Raw genomic sequence first — 19,408 nt, forward strand, 5'->3', positions numbered from 1 at the left:
AACAGTACTTACACAACTAGTCTGACTGATAATGCTGAGACTACTTGTGTGAAAATGAACAAGTCACAGGAATAACAATTTACAGGATCAGGCCCTGAGGCGTCCTAAACTTCTTGCCTGTCCCATAGCTCTCTTAGGGCAGAGATGTAAAGAATGTCACTTTCGATGTCCTATAAATGAATGCAAGAATCAGATATGTCTGTATCCTCTTAAGATTACCTGACCAAGAAAAAAGGAAATTTAGGCTTAAGAGCCTTGTAGAAATTCGTACTAAATGATGAACAGTGTGTGAGATTAAGTCTTTTAGAGTTACGTTCCTGAGCTGCTGGTTTTGGAGCGTCATAAGAAAATTCATACAAATACTTACCTACTGTGAGTTTTCCTTTGATATAGGATAAGAAAAATGTTCTTATTTTTTTATAAACACTCTTAATTTGTGTACCTGCAACATGTATACTCAGAAACAGAGATTCCTCTCTTAAATGGCTCTGGTTTTTAAAACATCTAAAATACTATAGACAAAGAGAAATGAAGCTTTCTGAAGCTTTTTCCAAAAGTTTACCTCTGAAAGATTTTGATAGCTCACTATTTAGTAGATATATATAACTACACAGAAACTTAGGAGCTGAGCAGAAGTTGTGAATAGAATACTTTTGCCAACTTCATTTCTTTTAATTTTACTTTTCTCTGTAACAGGTTAATTTATTGTTCACCAGAATAGTTCAGTTCATCTTCAGAGACAGCTAAGGATATTTCTATATCTCATTGAGCAAGAAGTCATTAACTGCTATTAGGTGCTTGAAAGAATAAGCATTTGGGTTTTGATACGTAGACTCCATTTTTACCTGTTGGACATCATTATTCTAAATTACATGATATTTTGTCCAAAAATCAAGTAAGATGTAGTGGTATTCTTTTGAAAACGCTGATTATGAAGATGAACATAAATAAGGTGCTATATAATTTCAAGGAGTTTATAGTCTCTGCTTCAGCATTTTGAAGAATAACCAAAGCAGTTATATTTGTGATGTATTTTAAGATTTTTAAATTTTGCTGTATGATACCAGCAGAGAGATTTTGCTACATCCTTATTTAGGCTCTATGGCGACTTAGGGATAAAATAAAAAAAAATTGCATGTGTAATTCAAACAGCTAGAAAACTTCAAGCTTAAGAGTAAGGTTAGTATTCTGGTATTTGAAAAGGATGGAAATACAGTTTTGAATCTTTTTTCCGAAACAAAATGGGCTTAGAAGAACTCCGGTCAGCAAACACAACTGATGGTGCAAGTGAAAAATTGAAAAATTTAAATTTTTAATTTTCTATTTTTAAATGAATTATTTGGGTCCACTGACCAGCTTTAAGGTAATTTTCTCAGAACTGATGGCCAATGTTGCATGTGGACAGGTGATTAAAAGCTGGTGTCTTCAGTCCTCCACTCTAATCTCACTGTCTCATTGACTGCAGTGCAGTAGAGCTTGTCTATTCACTAGAATCTGTCATCTTTAGGAAATCAGACCAGCTTATAGAGGCGATTCACAAAACCAACAGTGACAACAAAGTCTTATGTGCCTTACAAAAGAAGGATTAGGCAGTTCACATGTCATTTTGATTGGGCAGAGATAAAAGCTGATTGCTGCAGCATGGCAAGGCACACTTCAATTTCAATTGATTATTTTATAAGACAACTATAACTCTGTTGCTTAGTCATTGTTAAATGCAATTCGAAGGAAGGAAAACTCAATTTTGACGTTACTGGTTTCGTATGACTTTATAGTAAAAGGTATAGCCACTTGTAGAATTGTTATACAAATTTTAAAAATGCCATTTAATTCATCTCTTTTGGGAAGGGTATTTAATATGCAGTAGATGATTAGCCTGGGATTTTTTAAAAACATTTTTGCCTAGATGATGCTCTGTAATAGCAATTAAAAGTTCTTAAAAGTGCCTAGGACTATACTAAATTCACTGCACTTACTCTATTAAGAGCTTACGTACAGAGGAGAGTGCATAAAACATGTCAGGGCTTTGCAGATTTATCAAAAAGTAGAATACTGAGGAACAAGTAAATCATCTTAGTTTACCTCTATTCTCTTATTTTTAAAAACGTAATATGGTGTAAAACTATACTTCATGTTGCGTATGTGAACATAGTAGTCTGGTTTGAAAAGAGTTAGGAATTAAATGTTGTTCCTATATTATTAAATATGTGATTTATCACTGAGAATAGAGAGTTTCGGCTATTTGCATAATTTAGTTATAACATACAGCGTTTAACATTTGGAAGTATGAAACTTTCCAAGCTGGTAACTTCTATGCTAATTTCTTACCATTTTTCAAAAGAAGAACTCTTTTTTTTACCCAACTGATGCCTCCTAGTGTTTCACATAATAAAACACTAATGAGTCAACCATAAATGTAAACATTGTTTTTTTCATTGTCTTCATCTTATGTGATACATAAAATTAATATTTATGTATTTAATTTTGTGTGTGTTATTATAATCAGACAGGAAACTCCTGTAAATTCAGATGTTTCATCTTAATGGACACTGAAAGCACATTTTGATTTTCTTTAATTCTAGCTTTGCCTAGCTGTATTTTGAAAAGTTTGTGTTATATGTAAAGTTTTTCTCCTTTTGTTTCCTATGTGCAGTACACTAACTTCTCAACAATGTATTATGAGGCTCAAATGGGAATTTTAAAGATTTTGGTAGCATGTTTAGAAAAGTAAGCCCTTGGAAATAGGCAATAAATGCAGTTATAGAAATGTTTGAAAAATCCTGGAGTAGCTCACAGCCAAATAAGATGAAAAAGACTAACCTGAGACATGCTCGCTCATTACAGTCCTTGAAGAATAGTTAAGTTACCACATTTTGTAATTGTTCCTGGTTATTTTACTGCTGTATAAGCAAGAAAACTGTATTAAGACAGCCTTCAAATGTGCAAAACGTGCACCTTACACTTTTGACTGTAGATGTAGATTCTCAGTACTTTTGAAAAGGAATTCATGTGCATAAAATATTGAAACGGAGCTTGGAGTGATAAAGACTGAAATACAGTGTCCTTTTCTGGCAAGTTCAATCTGGCCATATAACTCATGAATACCTGAAAACACATTCAGTTATATTAGATTTATATCATACAACAGCAGAGTATTTTATTTTTTTGATGGGAGGGTGTAATTTTAAAAAAGTTACCTAGCATCAGTGTGACAAAATACAACTTTTGGGCCCCAGCTGTATATCTGAACTGTCAGATACAGTCTTACAATGATAAAGAAGCAGCCAAGGCTGAGTGCAGTTTTGCACATTTTAATGTCGCACAGTTTTATGTAAAGTATGAGATCAATTTAATGATGACATTGGAAATATAGCCTGTTATTCTAAGACTTTCAAGAAAAGCAGTGGAATTACTAGATACTTGGTCTACTAAGGAAGTTTTAAAGAGAATTAAAATGATTTTGCAATTAAAAAGTCATAAGTTTACCAGTTAATATGGGTAATAAAAATTTGTGTCTTCTTCTCAATGCACTTATGGTAAATTTAGGTGCCTGCTTACAGATAAAATAATTGTTTCCCACTGAATACAGAGAGAGAAATCTATACATGCAGATCTCAGTCATGCGAATTAGTGTTTCATCTTAGAATATATAAAAAATGCAGGTTTTAGGATTGTGTTCTGCCATCAGCCCTGTTAGTATCACATTTTTCTCCCATTAGTTTTAAACTGCAAAAAGACCTTTCCGAGGTCTGCTGTTTATTTAAGCCACTAAATATCAGATAGTATCCTAGCCTTTAAACTTCCTTGTATCTTGAAAGTATTTCAAAGTATGCAAATGGGACCCGTTGTTCAGCCAGGAAAGTTAACATGCAAAAGTGATAGAATTTTCTCATATAGTTACATTGCATCTTCTCTTGCAAAGAGAAAGTAAATTTGCCAGAGAAATAGAGGGAAGCACAGAGAAAAACAACCTTTAAGGCAGTTCAAGTGTAGGACTATTACTCTGAAATACAGCTAAACAGAACTCCACTAAGCATTCCCCCCCCCCTTTTTTTTTAACAACTAAATACATTTAGATTGCAGAAATATGTCCTAGGGAGTTCTAGAAGTACATTACCTGACTTATTTAGAACCAGGTCTGGATAAATTATCTGAGAATTGTTTATTTTCATATTGTATGGAATACACTCTCGTGCAAGACGGATTCAGTAATCACACCAGTGAGGTCTGTAGCCTAGGCCCCTTTTGTAATTCCCTGAACAGGTGACTTTACAGTCACCTGCTTCAGCAGGGTAGATGTACTTATCTCTGTCTTCTGCCACCTTCCCTGCCGTTGGAGGGCTGCAGGAGTTCGAGCAGAGAGAGCTTCAGAGATCCTGGCCAATACAGCAGGTCCTGGAAAGTCAGTATCTGCTGCCTTCATTTAAGTTAAGCATAAGGCAGCCCACAGATTAGGGATGGAATGGAACAGATGGCATAAAGCTCCTCTGCCTCCTTTTCCCAGGTTATAAAGCACTGCTGATATGAAAGTTAGAATCCAACCTAACAGGTCTTCTCTGACTGTTTCTTCAACTGTATAGTTGTTTAAGTGAAGTTTATCATGAAAACTATTGTTAACCAAATGCCAGTACTGGAATTCACTTTAGACATTACTGTTTTTTATCTCTCATCCTATAATCACAAGATGTACAGTTAAGTAAACTGAAGTAGAAATAACATTATTTATGTTTGCTTTTATAGATACAGGATGCATGCCATTTGTGGAACCCATGCTTAGTTAAATTTCACTATTTACTTTTAAGTAGTCAATCAATAGCCGTTAGCAAAGTATGTACAAAGGACAAGGAGGGAGGATTGTGAAATTGTTTATAAAACACATCTGCAAAAGTAAACATAATGCAGAACATTGTCCACATGAAACATTAATTTCAGTAATATAAATAACAAGTGACATAGTAGCATGTGCTATTTATTTGATTTCTAATAAAATCGTCCCCCTACTGACAAATTTGTTATGATATGACATTATTTTTGAAATAAAGCTGCATTATTTTATCCAAATAATTTAGTTATTGTCAGGTCATTACAGAAATTAAGATGTTCCAGAACGTATCCACCAGTGTAAGAAGCTAGACTATGGTACTTTTCATTTAAAAATTCCATATGGACTTCTCAGTGGAGATTGTTTTAAATCATTTCATTGGAGTTGGGTGGAAAAGCTGTCCCTAAAGATGGGGGGGTGTTGTAGAGAAACAACAGGACACTGAGGTTCTGTGACCATCCTGTGACCATGCCAGCACATGGCATTTTAGTTTCAGACATGCACTGCCAGGAACTCCCCTCTGATTGCCGTAACCCTTGGGAATGCCTGGGCAGTTTGTAGAAAAAGTTAGTACAGTTTGAAGATATTCAGTGAAACCAGCAGGAGACAGTATGTTCTCTACACTTATCCTCAGGCCTGCTTTATCTCTGTCCATCTGTGTCCTGAATGTTGCTTCTGCCTATACTGAATATAAGAAGTGGGAGAAACAGCAAAAAAGGAGGAAGGCTTTTAGGAAGGTTAGGAAAAATGTGGCTACGGACTGTTTGGTAAGATGGTATGCAAATGGAGAATAGTGGACAATACACGGTAGTTGAACTTAAAACCTTTATCTTGCAGAGTTTTTTCAAACAGATTTCCTGTTGAAGTGTATAGAATTCATCTTGCTATGAATAATCCTTAATTGTTGCAGACGTAGGGCAACAGCCTTAACAAAATAATAACAATGATTGTTTAAATGTGTTCTATACCTATAAGGAACTGATTTTTGAAGCAGTATTTCATGAGAACCTGTTTTGCCCACATAATCCTGGAGAAATGGTCATTTTTTCCTTTATCTTGCTTATGTGTGTAAGACGCAGACAAAGAATTGATATAGCAGCAGAATAAGAAAAAACCCAGCTTATTACCCCACTGCAATATATGAAATAAGTGTGAAACTGCACACTTACCAAACTTCTACATGACACATTTTTAATGTCAGAATACTGAGCCAGGGAATGCATCCTTGCAGTGGCATACAAAATGTACAACTTTATCCAAAACACACATACATAAATTTTAGGGATCAGAAATATGACCATAAATGTTAGTAAGAGCCTATGGCCTGGTACACTCATTTAAAACTAAATAGGATGAAGCAAAATTTCATTAATGTTCTTGGGAGCACACGTTAAAAAAAAATATAACGCAGGCTTGCTAGATTACTAGTACTCTTACTTATGTGACTTGTTAGCAATTGAAAATAATTTAAAATTACATTTAAAAATGTGTATTAATTGGAAAATAATATTCCATTTTTATCTTGAAAGGAAACATGATGGAATGATTGGCAAGCTGCCTAACTAAAGCAGAACTGCTCATAATTACATGTACAGAAACAGAGAATGCCTACCTATATCCTTCGTAGGTAGAAATCTGCATATCTTCACTGGGATAACAACAGGATCTGGTGTTTCTGTTTTATTGGTGACGCTGCAATAAAAAAGATTGTGCATAGGACAGAAACAGAAGAATATTCTTCTACATTTCCTATAATATTCTTGGCACACAGGTTGAAAATTGGACTAATATTTTTGTGGGTTTTCCAAAACTTGATATTGACAAAGCAAAATGAGAATCTATCCTCAGTCACAGTTCCAATACTCAAATCGCCATCCAGAACATTACATTTAGTTCAGTTATGTTTCCAGTAGATATTGTCACAAGCTCAGTATTACATTCTGTGGTGATCAGCAGAATAGTCATCTTGCAGGCATACTTAGTACTATCTTTTCTGGAATTCCATGTTTTTAAAAAAAATCCATCAGGGATGAGATATGGTGGTGATAGGCATAATGCAAATCCTTATGACAAAGAAAGCAATAGAAGAAGTGATATTTTTGCATGGTGTTTTATTGCTATTAGGATTTTTTTTCCCCTGCTAATCCTTTAGAAAAATACTTGAGAGCACAAGGATTTCTCAATGGAGACAGAGTGTGTTCTTTATTTAACTTTTTTTTTCTTTTTTTGTCACTTAATATGAAGCAATATCTGATCCAGCAAAGAGGCATGACACGAAAGATACTCGGGTCTGCTTTGAAGAGCAGTACTTGTCATGTATCTGGACAAGTGGTGATTTTCTGGTGCTGCCTTCTGTTACAAGTTGCTAAATGTCATCTGTAAAGCAGTAGCACTATGTTCTACCACATTTTTCTGTATATGATTAAAGGCGAACCTGTCGTGACACCATCACTATTTTGACTACCCCAAACAGGACGTGGAATAGCACTTCTACAGATTTCTGATAAAAAGTAATTTTGAGGATGGTCAGGAAGAAAGTATTTGTTCTCTCCTTTTGCTCTACTGTTTTCCAGATGTGATCAGAAAGAGGAAGCTGTTCCACTAATGGATCAGAAGATTGCTCTGTGAAATAAACATCATCCTAAAACTACAGCTTCCATGTTTGATAGATATAAGTTCAAAATACAATGCAGATATATCAAAAAGGCCTCTTCAAAATCACAAGGAGTCTACAGATGTACAGTTTTGTGAGATTCCCCTGCTGATACTTGTGAAAAAAATAATCAGCAGCATTCTATTTTCATATGTTTGTCTAAATGCTAATCTTAAACGCGGAACAGATAAATAAATACCTACTATCGTGTTTGTTCACAGTGCACGTTTTGAATATATTGTGATCTAAACTAGATATCTAAGATCAAAATACAGGTTTTCTATTGAAAAAGTGAACCTAACAGCACATTCAGTTCCAAAGTGTGCTCCAAAATTTAAACAAGTTTCTTGAACATAATAATCTCCAGCGCCACATGCAACCCGTCAGTGATGATTTCCAAGACCAGGGAGCAGAATTCTTCAATATGAATTCCAAAACTTAAAGGGGGAATTTTTAAAATATATTGTGTATCTTTAACATACAATTCCCTAATCATCACCCCTAAAAAGACACATGAACTTTATTTGAGGCAACAGATGCAAGGTAAAAAAGTCTACAAATGAAGTGCAGAAGCTGCATGACAGTCTGATACATACAATATAAGAAAGGGACTCAGAACCCCTAAATGTAATTTTAAATGCAGCTGCAAACTTCTTTTTTTGGTTCAAGTCTGTTATGCAATGTCTTAGTTCTCCAAGGGCAAAACATGGATGAAAATTGGCAACTTTACTGAGATGCTGTAAAAGCTAAAATCTATTCACCATGCCAGGATCTATCCACATAATTAGAAAGGACTTAAGGCAACATGAAAAAGGGGAATTTAGGTTTTATTTTGCTGTGTCCTGTTGTCTACCGGAATCCACATCCCCAGATTAAGTCTATAAATTCTTTATAAGCACTGGTTTAACTTTTATAGCAGAAATTCAGGATTTGAGAAACCTGATTTGAAATACTTCCTACCCTTAATTTAGAGCAGTTCTCAGAAAAGACAATTCTGTCTTTCTGGAAAGGTCCTTGATCAGCTGGCTGTAGAATATTCTGGGAGAAAGCTACTCTCAGTTTCCAAATGTGAGGCCATCCCATTTTTGTATAGATAATTAAATATTCATCAAATGAAGGGCTGTAATTGTGTCATGTTTCACTGGATTGCCATAGTTCCTTAGCTGTTGAGTTGGTCTCTTGTGCTCCTTTATCTCTCTCACTCAAAAAGTATAAGCCTTTCTGTGTTTCTAATCTGTAATATAGCTTAAAACTAGTTTAAACAACCAATTCCATGACATCTTCCCTATTGCATTGTCTGAAAAGTTTGATTTTACTTTATAAAATACAATGTATAAGAAGAAAGTGCCTTTTGTTTTATCTTTACGAGTGTATTCATCTAAATATGTGAAACTAGATCTTTCATAAATACCTCTGTGTCAGTCTTTCATAATTTTTAGTGGCCTCATTCTTTCATTTGAGTTTGTTTCTTGAACTGAGACATACCATGCCTAGCAAAGCTCTGAAATCTAGGATAGGAGTTAGAAACATGAAGAGGTGTTTGAATACAAGGACAACGAGCATTCTGTAAATGAGTAATGGATTGATTATAGGTTGGTTGAGACAGGAAGTACAGCTTCAGGGTGCGATAAATTGTTCAGGCTACTTAAGAGTGTTTAGTAAACCTTTATGAGTACGAATAGTTCAAAAATAACCATTATGTGCATGTTCTCAGTCATCTTCAGCAGAGCTTGGGTGGTCCTTTAGGAAAGACCTTGTGGCCTAGCATGCACGCCTCTTCAGCCAGTTTCTTGTACAGTTAATGTGCCTGTTGAATATGTGGGTGTGAATCCAAACCTGACTTCCTGACCACATTATTATGCTTGAATTAATGAAGAAGAATAACAACTCTGGTTAAAAAGTTGTGCCGATATTCAGTCTTGACTAGTATTTATCCAAGAACTTGAAACAGCTTGTAAGTTGTAAAAATGTGCTGCTTTTTTCTTTTCTTTCGACTATAATTGGGAAATTCTGATTTCACAAAGAGAACTTACATCCACAGATATTAATATATTTATTCAACAGTATTTCAGATGTAAGTGAATATATGAAACTATGTCCTTTGCTCGTGTATTCTAGCATAACTCCACTGACTTGATGACCTACTAAAAACTGCTTTATATACTGAATTATCATTCATGCTGTTAATTAACATCCACCTCTTTTTCTCAGTTCCATTCTGACTCTTTTTCCAGACTCATTAGAAACAAAGGTACCATTTGAATAGAACATTTCAAAAGAAGATCTCCTTATCTTCTCTTCCGGACCACACTTGGAAGAATATGTAGAGATCTACCACTTCTTTGATCAAGAACATTATAAGCAGACTTAAGCAGTTTTCAAAGTCCCTCTTGGAGGTTAAAGTCTGTACATGTGCGGCTGCCATTCACACATCCTGAAATGAGATGGAACATGAAGGTGCATTATACGCTGTTCTAGAGCTTTTCTCAGACTAGGCGAGTATATGTCAGCTTCTGTCTGCTGGATGTTTATTGTACTATGTAATGATATATATGAGTTTTATAAATATCAAGTCATTCCATTTTACTAATGTGATTCTGAAGTACCATCAGAATATTAGATAGTCACTGCATATGGAATACATAACAGGCTGAGACCACTGGCCTCACAAGGCATCCAGATGATCTAAATTGATTACTTGAGCTGTTCGGACCATCAGGTGCTATACTAATCTTTACTCAGCTGGCAGTCACATCTTATTCGTGATATATACAGCAAAACAGTGTGTAAAACATCAGAGCAAAATTCAGAAGAGTTTGTATGTCCTTGTAATGGAAAAACTGTTTTCTTAAAAAAAAAAAAAGAAAAGTGCTTCCATGTCTATTTGCTCTATCTCCAAGTGATTAACCAAAAGGGAAACAATGTAAGTTACTTTACACCTGAAATAAAAGATTTTTTTTAGAGACTCAGCAGAAATTCTGAATCCATTCCTGAGCATAACCATGCAGTTCTGCTGCCATGATGAGTCACTATCTGGGAGAGCTTTTTAACTATTAGTGAAGATCAGGTTCTCCTTTTACATGAGAATACACAGCTACCACTATTTGTCGTAGCACTTCTGTACTGAAGACTGCAACTCACTGAGCAGTTTTAGAGCCATCTTGGGCTCTCAATCCATATATTCAACAGTAAAACTTGGGAGGATACAAGCAGCAACAGCAAAGCTGATTCAGTCACCATTCACGCTAATTTAACTTGTCAGGCTCACTAGTCCTGTAATGCTAGAGTACTAGGAGGTTATGTGTTTAATGTGAATTTTAGGTATAACAGTATTTTTGTCTGAAAGCAGAGCTAAGCACAGGAAGAATATTCTAGTGTTTAGGATGGCAGCCTGGCTTTGGGCAGTGTGGATTTAACTCTGTCTTCCAGAACCTATTTTGGGTGACTGTGAGGATTTCGCTTTGTTGGTGCATCAATTCCCTGTCTGTAGAATGAGTTTGGTATTTCCCTGAGGCAAATTCTGTGGGACCCAGACACCGTGGGAATGGTGGCCATATGAGTACCATAGGGAGTAAACAAGACAATGTAGACTATAAATATGTAGTTGCTTTTGGAAAGTTACAGTCTAAAGCAAAGCATACAGTCTGCAACAGACTCTTAGATAACTTCACTTTTGTTAGAGAGCCATTTTAATTAAAGTTTAGAACTTTCTGCTTCTTTCTGTCCATTTTTCTTCTTCTTCTTTAGTTGTTGTGCCAAGGTATCCATGTGTGTTTCTTCCACTGTCATCTGGCTCATTCCCAGCAGATGCACACAATCTGTTTTGCTGTCACTGACAGGGCTCAGTTTATGGAAAGAATGTGACAGAACATGCTGCTGTAGTCACTTACACAGGATTCTCTTTTCTAAAAAGTAACTGAGAATAAATTCGTTCCTTTTATTTTTTTTATATATTGTTCAGTCATAGGGTTTTATCCAGGCTACTCTGCATCAGGTTAAACAGGGTATTTGTTTAACATCTTAGCTTTCTTTTTAATTCCTAGTTTGTAAAATACAGATTTGCCAAGAATGTATAGGAAATCATCACAGTACGTTGGCAGACCTCAGTTTCAAGTGGTGGCAGTTATCCTGGCCATTCTGGTATAAGTGTAATATTCCCAACTCTTTTTTAGAAAATATTATGGTATTTCTTTTAAATTTTATATTCCAATTTATAAATATTGTTGATCATGCAAAAATGTGGAGTCTTGAGCATCCTGCATGCATATGAAGCATACAAAAGGATATTGTATAATGGGGTGTGTGTTCCTTCTAGTGCAAAGTACTTGTACGGTAAGAGGTTGAGTAGATAGAAATAGCAAAATTAAACTTGACTGGTTTGGACTTTGTTGTCTACAGAAAAAAAACTTTAAACCTTAACGTTACCACTTACTGTTGTGTTGTGGTAACAGCTACAGGTCCTAACAGAGACTGGGGCCTATGCTGTGCAAATAGACATTAACGGATGGCCTCTACCTCAAGGCATTAACAGTATGAACAAACAGGGTAAACAAAGAAGGTAGAAGGGTAAGAAATGCAGCTAGTTTTACTATTAAGAATGTCTTGCAGTTCCTCTCAGTGTTCAGTAGGAAGAGTTGGTGTGTTAATTAAATTTTATGGAAAGTGTCTAACCAGCATAATACTGTTTATGAGGTGATGGGGTGTTCCCATTACCTCTTTGCCAGAGGAAAATTAATCAGCAGCTCAAACTTGGTAAATATAACTTTGAGTTACTTCTTTGCTGCTTTCTACCTTTATCCCAATGAGGACAGGGATGACAATAGCAATTCCACACTGGGCTGCTAAGGTTACAACCTAAACCATTAAAAAACTGTTAACATTAAATATGTATGAGCATACTAGATGTTTATTAAAGAACAGAATTTGTTTTACAAGCTGATGTTGCCTGTAATCCTATTATTTTCATCCTTAATGATCTAACTTCTATCTTTGAATTGTACTTTGTTCAGAGGGATTGATGTCTCTGGGTTCTTTTTTATCTATAGCTAAAAAAAAGAATCTTCAACAATAGAAATCTCCATTAATTCCCAAAATCAAAAAGTAGCTTAATTAGCTTAGTGACTTGGCTGCATATATACATTAACATAAATTAAATATATTTAAAGAAATTTGATCTGTGTTTTTAGGATGTATTTTTAAACACTGTTTCATTTTGGGGAGTGCCTTTGTATACTTAAAACTCTGAATTCATATTTTTGTACCTCACATAATTCCAGATTTTATGTTATTGATAGGATATATATTTTTAAAAGGCTATCTAGAAATACGCTACAGTGGTAGACTGCCATGTTAGCTAGGCTTGTGGTTTTTCTGTAAAATCACTTCCTATGATCATGTACATATATTTATACATATGTACATATATATATATCTGTGTGCTTTATATACAAATATATATGGTTTTCAAACTATGCTTGCATGCCTCTGGGTATGCCTTACACTGTAAATAAAACTGTCAAAATGTCTCTTCACAGTTAGACCTCATAAAAATAATCAGTCCATAAACACGTGGTGCTCTTTATTCACATATATACAGTTACTATATAAAATGAAAGTCTTTCTCTTGTTGTTCTAGACTTACAGTCCTTCTATATTATGGGTTAGAAATATAATATTTTTTAGTGGCTTTTTGTGTGTACTTTTATATTTGTTGTATAAGCATCCCAAACATAACTTGTTCTTGGTTTTATAGACAGGTTGGATTAGGAGATGACTGTAACCCCTAGTTTCCATTACTATATTTTTAATATTATTTTTTGCTACAAGCTAGATCTTTCCAGGATTTCTGCAGATAATACTGACTTCTTTAATTAATCCTAAAATTATTTTTGGATGGGAATCATTAATATGTGTATCTCTAAGAGACAAATATTTTTAGTATATCAGTTATCACACATAATGTAAAAAGAAGGCTAAGAGGAAATAGGGTCCTCAGATGATTTCTTTTGCTACCTCGCTGCCTTCATTGCTAGGCTCAGTTCAACTCCAGAAATACTGTTACCACTTAGCTATTACACTTTTAAGACCACGATTACAACAGGACCACCACACCTATTAGTAAGTTGGGCACCAAGAAGTGAATGGGGTAATTTAATACATTTCTAAAAGGGTAGATTTTACATACTGATACATGTCATGAGAATTGAGACTCCTACAAAGTGTCAGGAAAGAAGCCAAAGACCAAATGAAAGACTATGGAATGTAATAGCTCTTTATGTCAACTTGTATTTTATCTTGATTTTTTTTAATGCACTTTCTTGAAAAATTAAGCATACTAATTATAGTCCCTTTGTAAAAAAACAACCTACAAACTGAACTGCAGTTCAGCATAGAGATACATTGCTTTTAGATCCAAATGCTAAGCACAAAATCTCAAATCTGTTTGCCTGGTACTTCACGATCCTACTTGGAACCTGATATGGTAAAAAAGATGAAATTTATACACATCCAGATTGGACAGATCAGATGATAAATTCCAAAGCTGGAGACTTATTATATAGAACTGTATTCCATACATTTATCAGTTTCAGAGTCTGTTTCAGACATCAGTGCTGATCTTAGCTGTAGATATATCACAAGTGAGAAGATATAAAGTCAAGATGTTTTGTTCTTTTTTTCATTTTATACATAGCTGATAACTTCCATCTAAAACAAATCCATAAGGAAAGCTGACCAAGTGATTAGCAGAAAAACAATAGGCTGGGAGCTGCTTTTCCATAGACGCTGCTGGGTTTAGTTTACACAAGAGTAGGGCACTTAGCTTTGTATTCCCCTTACTCTCATCTCTGTTGAATAGAGACTAGTATTTTCAGTCTCCCAGTAATGATTCAGGAATAAATATTGATAGTTACTTAAGTGATAGTATGAAGACACCTGTGTATCTTCAGATAAACAAATACATAGAATAGGTCAGTAAGTCCTGTATATGTTTGCATTTTATGCTTTCTAACACTGTTAACAGTAACTTAAAGAACTGGAAATTATCATGAAAGGGATTAGTTTGATGTATGATTATACACTGGAAAATTAAGGTAAAATCAATACTAAAAAATTACATTTTCTTGCTGTTCACAAGGTGGAACAGTACGGGCTTTTTCACGTGAAAATACTTTCCAGTGCTTTGCCAGTACCCTGTTTCTAATGGGGAAACCACCATCCGTAGTGGTATGAAGCAGATTTTTTTCCTGTATCAGCCTAGATGTGGACCTTTCATGAGCAGAGACAACCTATTTTTGTGATGTGAGCTGGCCCCAAAAATGTATTATTCATGGAGCAGGGCTTTTCACCAGTAATGATAACTTGGATTTCTTGGGCTAGTACTGCCCCTAGTGAAAGCACTGTTTGTTTGGGAATTTTTTCTTTTTAAAAATACACTTACCCTTTTTTTATCTGTTTGCCCCAGGATGCAAGACCAACACATTACTCAAGAAGAAATTATACTTATCCATAATCTAAGAGAGAAGGGGACTGTCTGGTCAGAGTCAGAGTTGACCACTGACTCTTAAACAGCACACAGGTTTGGCTGTGGTATGCAGTCATGCTCCACCTGCATAAATCTCATAAGTAGAAGTTATGTGTATTTATACAGTGCAGGAGATACCTTACAAATGATTTATTTTGAATCCAATTACTATATTCAACAAACAAAACTGTCAGTAACCAATTCCCTGGTCAATTCTGTTATGGGTTTCCATTTCTATTACAATTTGTGCTTTGCAAAAATACAGACAGTGCTTTAATTATGAATTTATTATTTTGAAGAAAGATACTGTATTTTTGTATGTACTTTTCGTAGTATTCAGAAAAATTAACCATGTTAAATGTATTAAGATGGCTGATGCTGAAGCAGCCGTTTGGTAGTAGCACTTCCAAGTTATCTTGAAAACAGCTCAATTGACAAAGCTAATACCGTCTTAACTTTTGTTTTTAATTGACAGTGTTATTAAGCTTTCAAATACACTATCTCAATAACTGTTCCAATTTTTTATTTCTGTTAGCTAAAAAATGTGAAAATAAGAACAGCCAGATAGCTTTGTTGTTTCCAAAGTCTTACAATTCTATCGTTGTTTGAAAACTTAACTGTTAAAATATGAATATAAGCAGCTGAAAATATGATGTGCGTTATAGCTCTCTGCTTGTGCAGACTCCTACTGTATAGAAAACATCCATTTGATGGGATAAAATGAAACCTCTCTCTTCAGTATTTTGTATTAGAATTAGCAATATAAATTGCAATCCATTGTATAAATCTCTATGTTTCTATGACAAGGCAGCGGTAGGAGATAGAACTCCAATTCTGAAAAAAATTAAGCACAAGAAAGCTCTTACTCGATGGTCAGTTAAATAATTTGCATCCCAATTAAAGTCATGCCTAGACCAGACCCACTGGGCAACTCAAGCGCTGAAGGATCTTGCCATTATGTTCAACAAGAGGAGCCAGGGTGTTTCTGGAGCTGAGAAGAGAAAGAGTTCATTACAAGAAGGTAAAGCCGATGTTTTAGAAATCTTTCAGATTATCTGTTGGTAACAAGATGACCTTCAAATCTTCAATACTTGCTTAATTTTTATGGCATATATCCATGTAGGGCATGCTAGGCAAAGAGTTTTTCTTCTCCTGTGCATAGATCACACTTCCTATAAACAGAAGCTGGCTCATGGACAAAAAGATTATATATTTATATTTCAAAAAAAAATGCAAAGCAGCAACCTGATCTTTCAGTCTGTATCATCAAAAAGATTTTGTCCACTACTGCTTTCAGTCAGAAGTGCTGCGCACAGTAGCTTCTCAGTAAATCAGGAAACAGCTACGTGTGTAGCTATTTCAGCATTACATTAAGCTAATGTTTTCCTTCCCTAAATACCCACTGTTACATAATGCCACTGAAAAATCTTTTCACAAAACTGAAAAATACCCAAATTGTTTAAACAAACTTATCTGAGACATCCCTTCCTTTAAGCAGTAAGGCCTGGTGACAGTGGAAGGTGTTTTTCTGAGTGATAGAGTTTGCCTAGTTTGGGTTTCTTTGCCTACCTTGCTTAATAAAAAAAAATTTAAGCAAGTTTGTACAGTTTCTATTCTGAATTGTTGGAGTGCGAGAAGACACTCTATGAAAGCCGTTTCTCCTGCTAAACTGGGCTGATGGTGAAGGAAGTTGCACTGTCATCAAGGAAACTTGTGTTACTATCTCCTTAAGCTTCTTTCCCCTTTTACTGAAGTCTTGTTAGCTCAAAAGAAACTCTGTTCCACATCAGAATATTCACCAAACATGTTCAGTCAATTTCCTGACATCCTGAAGTGCCAAATTTTCACTATGCAGTAGAGAACATTACAGAAAAGATTCGATACAAAAACCTCAGATCAGAAAGTTTCTTCCTGTTAGCGTGAAGCCACGATAAAGATCTGTATTATGAAAGTGTAATTTTGTAGGTTTTATGTACAAAGCTACTCTGAATGAGGTTTTGGGGACACAGTAATCTGGGTGAATTTCGTGGCTCTGTTAAGGTAAAGGACCAAATCTTTAGCAGAGGACCCGAGTTCTTTTCCCAACTGCTTCTGTAAACCTGCTGCATAACTCAAAAAAGTTCATTTGAAAATTCCTCCTTTCGCTGTAAAACTTCACTAGTTACTGTAAGTCAGAAGTGAAAAGTGGGGAGGGAAAACTTTTATTATATACATTATTTTATAATCAGCGTACTATTTTCAGAAGCTTCTGAAAAAATAACACTTGTCATTTGAGAGCTGCAGCTGTTAGTCTGTTGAGACATAGAGGGGATGGGGCATATATTGAATTATTCATGACGGCTACTGCTATAGTTGACAGAAGTTCATCAGCTAATTCCCCCACTCCATTCTGAACTTTCTTTCAAACTCGGTCAGACTGCAGGGGTACAAGCTGTTAATTTTAATAATCATGCTACCACAAGTTTCCTATACTGTAGACATCACATAAGCTTTCTCTTTTAAGAAAGTCATTTATTGTTCATTGGGGGCCTATAAGTGCTTAATTTTGCATACTTTAATTCACAGATAATGTGAATAATCTCATATGCTTTCAAGATGTAATTGTTGCATGATTATATTAGAAAATGTATGTAATGATGCTTTATTGCCTTAATTCAATTTGATGAACCAAAAACCCCTGACATTTTAACTATATACATATTTAATATCTTCATGATTTAAGAAAATAAGGAGGTTTTGTGTGCTATTACTTACAATACATTTTTCAGTTTATAGGCCAATTCAACATGCACAAATGCAAGAAAATCTTAGTTTGCACAAGTGTGGGGAAACCAGGTACTTTATATTCCAAATGCTAAGCCTCATGCCTGCATTAGCCAACTATTTTGTTGTGCAGACTATCAGATTAATGATAAAAATATTTAATGGTTCTTTAAAGCAGTGCTGAAGTTCAGGATTAGTTTGGCAGACACCAGAATCATGTCATGAAGTGTGTGCTTGTGGTGGGTATTGTAGGAATGCTAAATATCAAAGATTTCATCCCAGTTTGAGCGATAAGGAGCTGTGCCTCTCACTCCAGGGATTCCACAAGTGTAGCTCTGTTTTCACACAGGCAGGATTGCCAGCTACCTCTGCCTCAGCCACAGCGAAAGTACAAATCTTACCAGTGTGTGTTTGTTATCTTTAGGAGACTGCTCTCTCTTTTTATATGTCACTACAGACTGATTTGGGGGATTTGAGTGCAGTAGGAAATTGTAGTAAAAATTCTGATGTCCAGTTCATTCCCCTCTCCTCTGTGGGGATTTCTGCAGTGAATGAGATTGAAAATGTCTTTTTAGTGGTGTGCTTGATGCAGACAGTGCCCTTATTTATCCTGTGATGACCTCATAGCAGCAGCACATGCCCTCTTGATGGAGAGGATTATTGTAATTCCCTCCTAGAAAGGCTTCCAGCAGCTCAGCTCTGTCACTTGCAGCCTGTTCAGAATGCAGTGACACACTCCTGTCCTGTCTTGAGCAAATATGATCATCCCCCTTGTACCTTAACTCATTTACTTTGACTGCTATGAAGTAGATGTTTGATTTTAAAGTTTGCTCTCTTAGTTTTGAAATCCTTAATGGTTTAGATCCTGGCTATTTTCAAGAACTCCTCCACAAATATCATCTTGACAGATATCACCACCCCCATAGCACATTTTAGGAATCTCAGCATCACATCTTAGGTTGGCAAGTTATGTCCTTTGCTGTGATAGGCCTTCAGTTAAGGAACTCCTCCAGGAAATCTGTCTTGAACCATATATACTTATCAGAAAACGTTAAAATTAAATTTACATTTTTGGCTGCTTTTTTTTCTCCACTATTATTTTTCAGCATAATTCCTATTAAGACCATATTTATTATGGTTGCTCTCAATAATTCTTGTTGGAGTTGTTATTTCAAATTTTCTTGTTTCCTTATTTGCAGAGTAACCTAAGCATGTTAGTGGTGTAGTTGTTGATAGTGACTTCTTAATGATGAGTTTCATGTTGCATTATAAGGGCAGAAGCTTTTCTATGTTAACATACACAGTATGTCAATATAATTGCTTACTAAATAGGACACATGGGCCTTTATTACTTTTAATATATTAAAAAAAATTGTGTTTGAATCTTTATTCCTCTTCCTTACAAGGAATTATTCCTTTCTTGTTCCTATTGTGCAATCTAAGTCACTAGGCTTCAGCTGTACAAAGCTTCAGATGGAAAGGAATCCTCCTCTTTGTTTGCTTTTCTTGCTGTTTGTCTTGCTACTTCTATTATAGTCCCTGTAATTATGGTGAGATGTCTACAGCTATGTTGATATGGTGCTTAATTTTCTCCATTGATGGTAAAGGAAGCCTATGTTTGAAGGAGCTTAGACTAGATGCCAAATGT

At 35.2% G+C, this 19,408-nt stretch overlaps 1 protein-coding gene across 12 annotated transcripts in view; it reads left to right on the plus strand.

Moving 5' to 3' along the window:
* The window catches only part of MEF2C (myocyte enhancer factor 2C), a 141,669-nt gene that overhangs the window by 16,757 nt on the left and 105,504 nt on the right, over nucleotides 1-19,408 (plus strand). Inside the window, exon 2 of one of the 12 annotated variants that reach the window (XM_052775579.1) lies at nucleotides 9,710-9,970. The exons of the other annotated variants lie outside the window; for them this stretch is intronic. The gene's annotated coding sequence lies outside the window, so the exon portion shown is untranslated. The remainder of the gene's footprint in view (nucleotides 1-9,709; nucleotides 9,971-19,408) is intronic. 12 annotated transcript variants of the gene reach the window in all.

Source organism: Harpia harpyja, chromosome Z (genome assembly GCF_026419915.1).
Source record: "Harpia harpyja isolate bHarHar1 chromosome Z, bHarHar1 primary haplotype, whole genome shotgun sequence".
NCBI lineage: Eukaryota > Metazoa > Chordata > Aves > Accipitriformes > Accipitridae > Harpia > Harpia harpyja.